The sequence below is a fragment of the Diabrotica undecimpunctata genome, chromosome 2, assembly GCF_040954645.1.
Source record: "Diabrotica undecimpunctata isolate CICGRU chromosome 2, icDiaUnde3, whole genome shotgun sequence".
Lineage (NCBI taxonomy): Eukaryota > Metazoa > Arthropoda > Insecta > Coleoptera > Chrysomelidae > Diabrotica > Diabrotica undecimpunctata.
In genome coordinates, this window is record NC_092804.1 from 163,442,493 (window position 1) to 163,452,563 (window position 10,071).

At 33.8% G+C, this 10,071-nt stretch overlaps 1 pseudogene; it reads left to right on the top strand.

Annotated features, from left to right (window-relative positions):
• Positions 1-389: 389 nt before the first annotated feature.
• Positions 390-5,563, top strand: LOC140433095 (actin-related protein 2-like; annotated as a pseudogene).
• Positions 5,564-10,071: the final 4,508 nt, after the last annotated feature.

Genomic DNA, 10,071 nt, shown 5'->3' on the forward strand with positions numbered 1-10,071 from the left:
ATAGCGCTCTTATTTGTTCTATCTACAAAAAGGCGACTTGCTAGAAATATTTCGGGCCATTCGAGACACACTCAAAGAACCCTGAAAATTATTTGGGATGCACGCAGTTTGGATGAGTTTATTTATGTTAGGCTTATTTATATTTGGTGTAGCTAGAGATCTGAAGGTCTTAAGACCAAAGCTACAAATGATTGGTAAAGACTCCTTACAGAGATTGTCAGCTGGTATCTGTAGCGTAATCTGCAGAAAGTGCTACTTCAGATACTTTTCATTCACAGAACGTTTTCTGCACTTGAAATTAGAGACGGTGGTTTTTAACAAGGTTAAGTTAATGATTTCAGAAACTACATTCTCTCTAACCATTCCTAAAGCATCACTAGGTAGATATTATGTCTCAAACCATCCTTTTATTCGCCACCTGGAGACACGCTCGGTAAGTATCTTAACATCGGGATTTATATGGTTTTCAACTCAGATCTTCTGGTTTAACTCCAAGAAATGGTCGGGTTGTCAAACGGGTACAGTGTGCATTGGTCCACTTTCGAGTTGCGTCTGTTCCATCTTATTAACAATTACTACAATTGCGCTTCAGAACATTTTTAAACCAGACCACTCAATCGTAAGGAGATTGAGAGGGTTGAATCTCACTTCACTAGGAGATCGGATATTTATGGACGAGATATAACCCGCTATATTATTAAATTGTTATTGCTCAAAGGATACGCATTTAACCATGCTGTGGATTTTGAAACTGTGTAAATGGTGCAAGCAAAGCTGTGTTATTCAAGTACATAGGAACTTAACAGCGTCTAGATTTAGAAACAACTGTTTTAGTGGAGCCAATGACAATGGACAGGTCGAACGGTCGAGGAACTGTTTCATCTAGTTGCCGACCGAAAATCATTTCATCAGCTTGTCAATATGACGATAGCCAACGCTTGAATACAAGCACGGCACACAAAGAAGAAGAAGATATATCTTACCATATGGAAGAATTATAAAAGTAGGAGGAGAACGATTTGAGGCACCGGAAGCCCTCTTTCCGCCTCATGTTATCAACGTTGAAGGATAAGGCATCGCCGAATTATTAGTTAATACTATACAGGCTGCAGATATAGATATGCGATCGGAACTGTACAAGCATATCGTTCTGTCAGGACATTTCACAATGTATCCCGAGCTTTTTTCTAGATTATAACAGGAAATCAAACAGTTATACTCGTATATAGAGTAGGTACTTAAAAACGTGATTGAAAAGCTTAACAAATTCAAAATTAGAATAGAAGACCATTCTAGAAGGAAAGGCATGGTGTTCATAGAGGGAGCCATTTTAGCCGATGTTATAAAAGACATAGATGCATTTTGGCTATCCAAAGAAGAATATGAAGAACAAGAATTGGGAATAAGGAACAAAGATATTAAAGAAATTGGGTGCCAGAGCTGTATGAATGATGTTACGAGAGTCAATAAAATGGTAATTATCGTTCGTTCATTTAAATAAAAGGTTAACAAGCTGATAATCGATACATTTATAGATTTTTTAACTGTCAGTTTGGTGCCTGTATTAAAAAGTTATCATATATAATTAAGTATTGTAAAGTATGTCATTGTTTACGATGTAGAGAGCTAGTTTAAGAAAGTTCTGAAGCGCAATTGTCGTGATCGTCGATAAAATGGAACATACGTAACTCGAAAGTGTACCAATACACACATATTAAAAATGGTAACTTCAATTACCAGTAAGTCCCCACCTAGTTTTATCTTAACCTATACATTGTTTTGATTGTCCATTGCAGCCATTTAAAATGTGATTATTATTTTCACCTATGAGTTAAAGTTCATTTATCTCGCCAGGGCCATTAGGGGAAATATAGTTGATATTAATTTAATTATTATCAATTATCTCGCAATAGATCATTGTCTGTTCAATTCGCCACAGGTACCATAACCAAATTTTTAATGTGTTTTTTGTGGTGTCCAGTATATAGTCCTTTTTCTGTTTTTTCAATGATAAAGAAGAAAAATAAATAGAACCAGCTTTTTCTTTAATTTTGTTACCAAATTATCTCTCCTAAAAGTGATACTTAAATTTTTGACCATACCTCTGAAGACAGATCTCTAAGCTGAAAGCGCTCAGCTACGGATAAAAATTATTTTAAAAATACTTTCCTTTTTTCCATTTTTAATTTGTCATAAGTGTGTACAAAAACATATCAGGCTTTTCATTTATATGGTTTTATCTCGAACATCGACCAGAAACCAAGTTCTGAAATCTCCTATTTTCAGTATGTTGCTAAGGTAAACCTAGGACTCGCTTGATTATATTATTTGTGTTTATAATTATATATCGCACTCTCAGTATCTTCACAATAAGAAATAAATTGACTATTTACATGTGCGTCTATGTATTTAAAAATATTTGGAATTTCCCGTCTCTCTACATTTCGTATTTTTACAAAATAAAAAATATACATTCGACTTCATTCTGGTCGTAGTTGTCAATATTCATTTTTCACTAAAATTGCTCCATAAAATCAAATGGAACCGAATACAGATGACTGAATACAGTGACTTATAACATATGAAAGAAATTTTATGGCAGTCATTCGGCGGTATTGATTCATTTTTTGATAGACGAAGAGAAATGCCATTTTCATAGCGGAAGCTGTGACGATATTTTAGCCACTACCTAAAGCACCTTAATGTGGAGGAAATCAATGAGGGAAAACTCGATAAACATTTGTCTTTTAGCGGATTGTGGAAATGCGATTTCTTCTTCAAATGCTATTCAGGAGAGTCAGATAAGGACTTTTATTTAAAAGGTTTAATATATAACATATTACAATTTATTTATAGACAATCGTACTAAATAATGTTACTAAAATAGGATTTATAAAAATTCAATATTTTATTGATTTTTGAATTCCATTTTGTAATTTTAATATTATTGTTTCTTTAATTCCATACCATAATATGCTAATTATAATTTTCTGAAGAGCTAACAAACACTGTTACAGTCTTTTCACTTCTTCTCTCAGATGCGATACCACTCTTTGAATGCTTTATGATATCCATAGAGCCAATACTTGTCGTATGCTTACTATATCCACACGACAACATAATAAAAAAAATAAAGACTCGAGTAAGCAGAAACTCAAGGAGACGCCAGTGAGCAGGACACCCCAGAAGATATTTTGACGAAAGAATAGTAACCACTTGGTTGACCTCGACTACGGCGACGGATAATATAGCATGTGACCTTAAAGCTGTGGATGCGGAGCATTGGATGTAGATTTCTCAAGATAGGAATGGAGGCATGTTGTCAAGTCGGCTAAAACCCATGAAGGGTTGTAACTCCACGGAGTAAGTGCGTAAGTAAGTAAATATTTGCCGTGGCAAAAAAGAAACACTGTCAGCTAACTACTAACTCGCAGCAGCTACAAAATGTGGCCTTGGAATCACCAGAGTTGGTTTGTAGACAGAACTACGTGTAGAGCGTCAGTGACAGTGTATTAAGGAGGCTAATACCTGTCATAGAATCAGCTATACGCTAACAAAACAAAAAACTACAAGATAGCAAAGCAATATCAAGAAATGCACTAGTCGAGGGAACAGTACTAGAATATCAACCGGCGCTCACCCAAGCAAGGCGACCGAGGCAAATAATGAAATTATTGGTGCCCATGAATAAAAATATTATTATTATTAACAGTATTATGTTACTTACGACTGCTTGCAGACTCATGTACTCATATATTTAAGTATCTAGACAGAGAGTAGCTGATGAATAAAAGATAACTATAACAAATAAGGGTACAGAGATTCAAATACCTTGGATGTTGGATTACCCAAAATCTAGATCCATCCTTCGAAATTCGATGTAGAATTGAACAGGCAAGAAACTCATTTTAAAAATTCAAGCCTCTATTATCCAACTCATTAAATTTGGAAATCCGTGAAAAGTTTACAAGATGTTACGTGTGGTCGTTGCGTTTGAGATGTGGTTGTATCGAAGGATACTAAAAATTCCATGGACTAGCAGAACCAGAAACGAAGAAGTTCTTCGAAGAATGGGACATCAACGAACTCTATTAAATATTATTAAGAGGCGTAAACTAGAATATTTTGGACATATAATCAGAGGACCAAGATATGAGTTCCTTCGGCTAATTCTCAACGGTAAAATCGAAGGAAAGAAATGGATAGGACAGAAGAAACTCTCTTGGTTAAGGAATTTGCGGCAGTGGACAGGTTTGACAGCGGACCAATTGCTACACGTAGCGCAAGACCGAGATCAGTATAAAAATCTTATAGGCATGGTAGTCGCCGACGTTCCGTAGGGATATGGCACTCTAAGAAGAAGATAACAAATAAACTCGTCCCAGAGACTATTTGTTCACTCCATTGAGCTAATAGTCAGATATTTATAATAAGTAAGAAGTGATATATCAAGCTTTAAATCTGAGCAGATTCCTATAGTTTACTATCCAACTAACACAAACCAATATTTCGCAATACACCAATAACGAACTGTTGGTTGATTGCGAACCGACAACATGATGATTTGGTAAATAAAATAGAATGCGCCATACAAAAGTTTGGTGGTACAGCGCGTTCAAAAGTTAAGTGATTATTGGTTGACCATTTACACTGATTCTTTTAATTTGCTTTTTTTTTCTTAGAGAGTATGCCCTACTCTGACAAATTTGAAAAAGAAACTAGGCAAATTTTATTAACTGTTCCATTTTAAAACTTCTATGTGTGGAATTGTTTAAAATTACACTGGATTCTCGTGTAAAACTCGTCCGCTAATCGCCTGCCTAAGGTTTGCCCCAAAACTTAACATAGATCTCTCGTACCGAAATAAACTCCTCTACCCTCTGGATACTGATTTCTCCCAATGCACGTTTAAATTGGTTGTACTTAAAAATGCTGTTACTATCAAACCTGCTACTCTCGTTTTAGTCAGCACACAAGACACCAAAACTGCTATCACTCTTCATTCGAATTAAACACTTTCGAAAAATAAGATTATTTTCTTTCTCTAAGCAAACTTAATACTTAAAAAAACCGGTAAACCTTTCGATATCTAAACTCTCTCGACTTTGATCTTATTAGTTTAGTTTTACAGCCCATAAACAGATGCTCTTTTCTCTACTTTCAAATAAGCTTCTAACCACAAATTTCATTTCCAACTTTCTGTCTCCCAACCAATTACAGTCTAGCACATTCAAACAACCCAAAAATTATATTTCTTTTCGTTCTCTCAGATATCTGAATTATATATTTTGATTTTCCCTTAGCTATTAACAAAAACGGTTTGCACAAATTAAAACTTTCTCTTCTTGTCGGCTTTCGAAAACAATAAGATTTTAAGAATCTTTAGAAATAAAATCATTTAAATCTACTTAAATTACCATTCTAACTTATTTGTTAATCTTTATTTTGATTACAATCTTATATTTGTTTTTCGTAGAAACAAACCACTGTCACCAAAAAGAATCATGTAATATGCACTGATCACTTGCTTACATCTAGAAATAATAGACATTTTTATGATTGAATAACTTTATGTCCGTCCGACACATAGTTGTTTGACTCCTAGTTATTAGACCAAAAATAATATTTTCGGCTACAAAATAGGTAAAATAATACCCATACAAATATCTATGTATATTAAAGCAAAAGAAGATAGCTTTGAAAATTTAATTTGAGTCTTTTAAATAAAAAATATAATCCGCTTTGATTGTACAACACCCGAATATTCTTAAAAGTAAGAGAATATGGTTTGTCACCTAAGCCAGCTCTGTTATAAAACGGATGTAAACGAGACCAAGAACCAAAACTAATTGTTTAAAATTTCATATCGGTTTTCTTTGCCTCTTTTTGAAAAGGCATAAGTTGTGCTAAATAATTCACTGCAGCCAAAGTGCTGGGCACATCTCCTGAACGAACATTTTACTGTTTACAACTCGAGTTTCCAAACAAAGATGGCGGTTATTAGATATTATAATAAAAAAAGCGCTAATGACTTTCCATAGTGAGTTTGCCATCATCTTCCGAGCATTATGAATTAATGATATTGTGCAAAAGCTTTTCGCTTCTCGCCGACTTGTTTATCTTTGATCTACGGGTTAAATTTACAACTTCAAGTCTCAATTTTCGTTAAGTTGAAAACGATATTATGTAATGTGTGTCAACTGAAACATTACTTTGAAGTTTATGGTACATATTTTCTGTGAAGTTGCTGAAAGCGATATTTTAAATCTAATTAACGTTGAAGCATAATGTATGAAGATGACCACTTTTTTACTGAAAAAAACTATTGTTGTAAATTGTGAAGTTTTACAAGGAAATAAGGCTTATTTTTAGTTATGCTGGAGCAATTATAGAAGGACTGATATTGTTTTTAGTTTTATTTAAATCCATTTAGGCAGGTGCATTTTGTCAAAGAGGGTCGATTTTATATTCACAAGCTGTTTAGATGTTGACCAAATATTTTCCATTGCAACCTATTTATTATTTATAACGATTTTTAAATAAATTGCTTTTGATATAATGCTTACTTTAAGCTTAAAATGGAAATAAATGATTAAAAATGCAAAAAAGGTAATTTTATCGTTTTTCGACGCCATTTTTCAATAGGTTGCATTTACGTTTTAAAACACGTTTCATTTTTTATTTTTTGTCCATAAGCGGAATCTTGTTTTAATCGAAGAAACATGATGATACAATATTTAAAAAGTTTATCACAAGTTTACTACTAGTCCAGTCGTCAGAGAGATGACCCCTAAAAATAATACAAACAAGCTGAATTTTGCAAAGAATATTGGGACTCCAAAAAAGATGCAAAAAAGTTTACCATTTTTCCCTTGTTCAATCACAAATTAATCCCTTAATTTATAATCTCACAATATTCTTAACTTCTTAACCTTTTATAGGTTCACCGTGTATAATTAAAACATTGTGAAACATATCGAGTAATATTTTAATAATTAGAGTCCATTGACCTGCAAAATCTGCAGAGTTAATAAATTGCCAAAAAATATATTTTCCAATTGAACTTCCTAAGTGTTGCAATAACGGCCTAGATTGAATTGTATTGTAAGCTCATAGTTCAAAGTTTGTTAGTATGATAGAAGCATTAACCTCTGTGCTGAGGTATACATTATTTGTGAAATGTAAAATTTGTGAAATTGGGGATGTGAGCTCATTTAGTTGTTGTAACTAGAGTGTAACTATTAGTAGCTGTCAATAAAACTATAAAGCACGTGCTGTTCGTGTGTATTAAGGTATAAAAAAGGCTTATTAAAAGCTTAAAATTAAAGTCTTAAATTAATAAAGCCCCGAACCCCGCAGGGGGGTAAAAACGCAAAAAAATTGATTTACCAAGAATCTGTACACCGTAAAAAAATGTTTTAAATAAAAAATGTAGCTGAGATAATTTTAAACAAAAATGTTAATAAGCAACAACGCTTGAAGCGACCGTCGATTTTGCATGTCAGTTACGCACACAAAATCAATGTTCAATAAAATTTATATCAGCTTGGCGATAAAAATTTAATATTTTTTGATCAAAATGTCCTCTCGACAAAAATCAAAATGCGTTTTAACCTTTAACTACGGGCTACGGTGTACTCAGTACACCAGTCGCACTAAATTGGCCGCTATTTCTGATAAGCACCGGTTGCGCACGTGTCCCTCTACCTAACCTATCTCTGATGTGTCAGCTATAAACCTCAACAGTTGTAAAATTGATTGCCGCAGAGATAGACTGACGGTTGGCAAAATTCAGGAGAAGTTTACCAGTGGTGTATGTAGTACACCAAGCACCTAGTTATTTAAGTAAATTTTGTGAGATTTATATTACGTTTATCTACTAAAAAAATAGCATTATTAATGTATAGCGACTTATATGTAACAAAAGCTAGACATTTTGCAACGTTTTGAATAAAAGAATTTGTAATTTGTTATTAAAATTTTAATAAAACTTTCATTTTATTATAATAAAACTAGTTTTATGATAATACATTTGATCAAATATTTTATTTTAGCATTTTCTCATAACTTAATATACCGTTATCTATTTGGATATTTGTGAGTACCTATTATTGGACTATTTAACGACCTTCTAGTTGTTTTTGTCGTCTTGTTTTTTCATGTTCTTTCTTCCATAGCAATACGGTCATGTCTCTTTAAAATATTAATTAGAAATAAATAATAAAAATTACAAACGTTGCCTCTATATATTTCTCGTAACGTTTATAAATCGAGAGGTACTACAAAATATTTACTTAGCAGGGATCGTGTACCAGTAAGAAATCCCCAAAAACTCTCAGAAGATGAACTTTGAGCTATGGCTCAAGCTATATTTGAGGAAGAATCTGATGAAGATGTTGGTGGAGACCCAGATACTTCAGACGACGAGCTAATAGAAAAAACGGAGCACGACACTGAATCAGAAGTTGATCTGAATGACGAAAATCAATACAACATTGAAAACAGTTCAGATCTTGATGAAGACAATGATTATTTTATAGCAAAAGACAGAAAAACTAAATGGTATAAGAAATCTCTTCTTAGCAAATTTACTAAAACTCCTTCAAAAAATATTGTCAAGATATTTCCTGGGCCAACAGTTTGTGCGAAAGATGTTACTACGGAACTAAGTGCTTTTGAAAAACTCTTTACAAATGAAATCATAGAAAATATAGTTGAATGTACAAATTTGCAGATTGCAAAAATGCGATTAAATTATGAACGGCCAAGACGGGCTAAAGATACGACTAAACAGGAAATCATGGCATTATTAGGATTATTATTTCTTGCAGGGACTAAAAAACAAAATCATACACACTTCCTCGATTTGTGGACAAAAGATGGTACCGGCTCAGAAATCTTTCGAGCCTGTATGAGCGCAGATCGATTTTTATTTTTGCTTGCTGCTCTTAGGTTTGACAACAAAGATACTCGAAAGGACCGAAAATCAATTGACAAACTTGCTGCCATTCGCTTTACTCTTGATACGTTTATGAAAAACTGTAGCAGCAACTATTCCTTGGGAGAAGAAATGACTATCGATGAAATGTTGATACCTTTTAGAGGTAGATGCAACTTTGTGCAATACATTCCAAGTAAACCTGCAAAGTATGGCTTAAAAGTGTTTGTGTTATGTGATGCGCAGACCTTTTGTCACCAATTTTGAGGTGTATTGTGGTCAACAACCGGAAGGGCCCTACAAAAAATCTAACACACCAACGGTGTGTTAGATTTCGGATATTACCCATCGCCTGCTTCAACCTTGGAATGGTAAAAACCGTAATTTAACATGCGACAATTGGTATACGAGTTATCCGTTGGCAATTGACCTTTTGAAGGAAAAGATAACGATGGTTGGCACACTTAAACGAAATAAAAGGGAACTACCTCCAGAGTTTTTACCAAGAAAAAACACACCCATTGGATCATCCACTTTTGGTTTTCAAAAAGAAGTTACCATTGTATCCTACACACAAAAAAAAAATAAAGCTGTCATTCTCCTATCTACCATGCACATTAATTCTACAGTAGATCCCGAAACAGGAAAACCAATGATAATTTTAGACTATAATTCACATAAAGGAGGCGTAGGCACTGTAGACAAAATGTGCAGTACCTATTCGGTATCCCGAAGAACACGAAGATGGCCAATGGCATTGTTTTTTCAACTCCTGAATATTGCCGGAATTAACAGCCAGATCCTGCACAATGCTGCCAACATCGACAATCCTCAAAAATATAGAAGAGTTTTTCTAAAAGAATTATCATTGGCATTGATAAGACCTCATCTTTCTAAAAGGGCGGAAATACAGAGTTTACCTCTGGATTTAAAAATATTCTTGAAGAAATACAAAAACGTACAAGACGACCACGATGAAGTACCACCAGCACAAAAACGGGGGAGGTGCCATTGTTGTGGAAGGAGCAAAAATAAAGTTACAACAATATCTTGCAACAAATGTAATAGAATGGTTTGTAAAGAGCACTCTGTTACAATTTGTGCAAATTGTAATTTAGTAGACGCAAACGAGG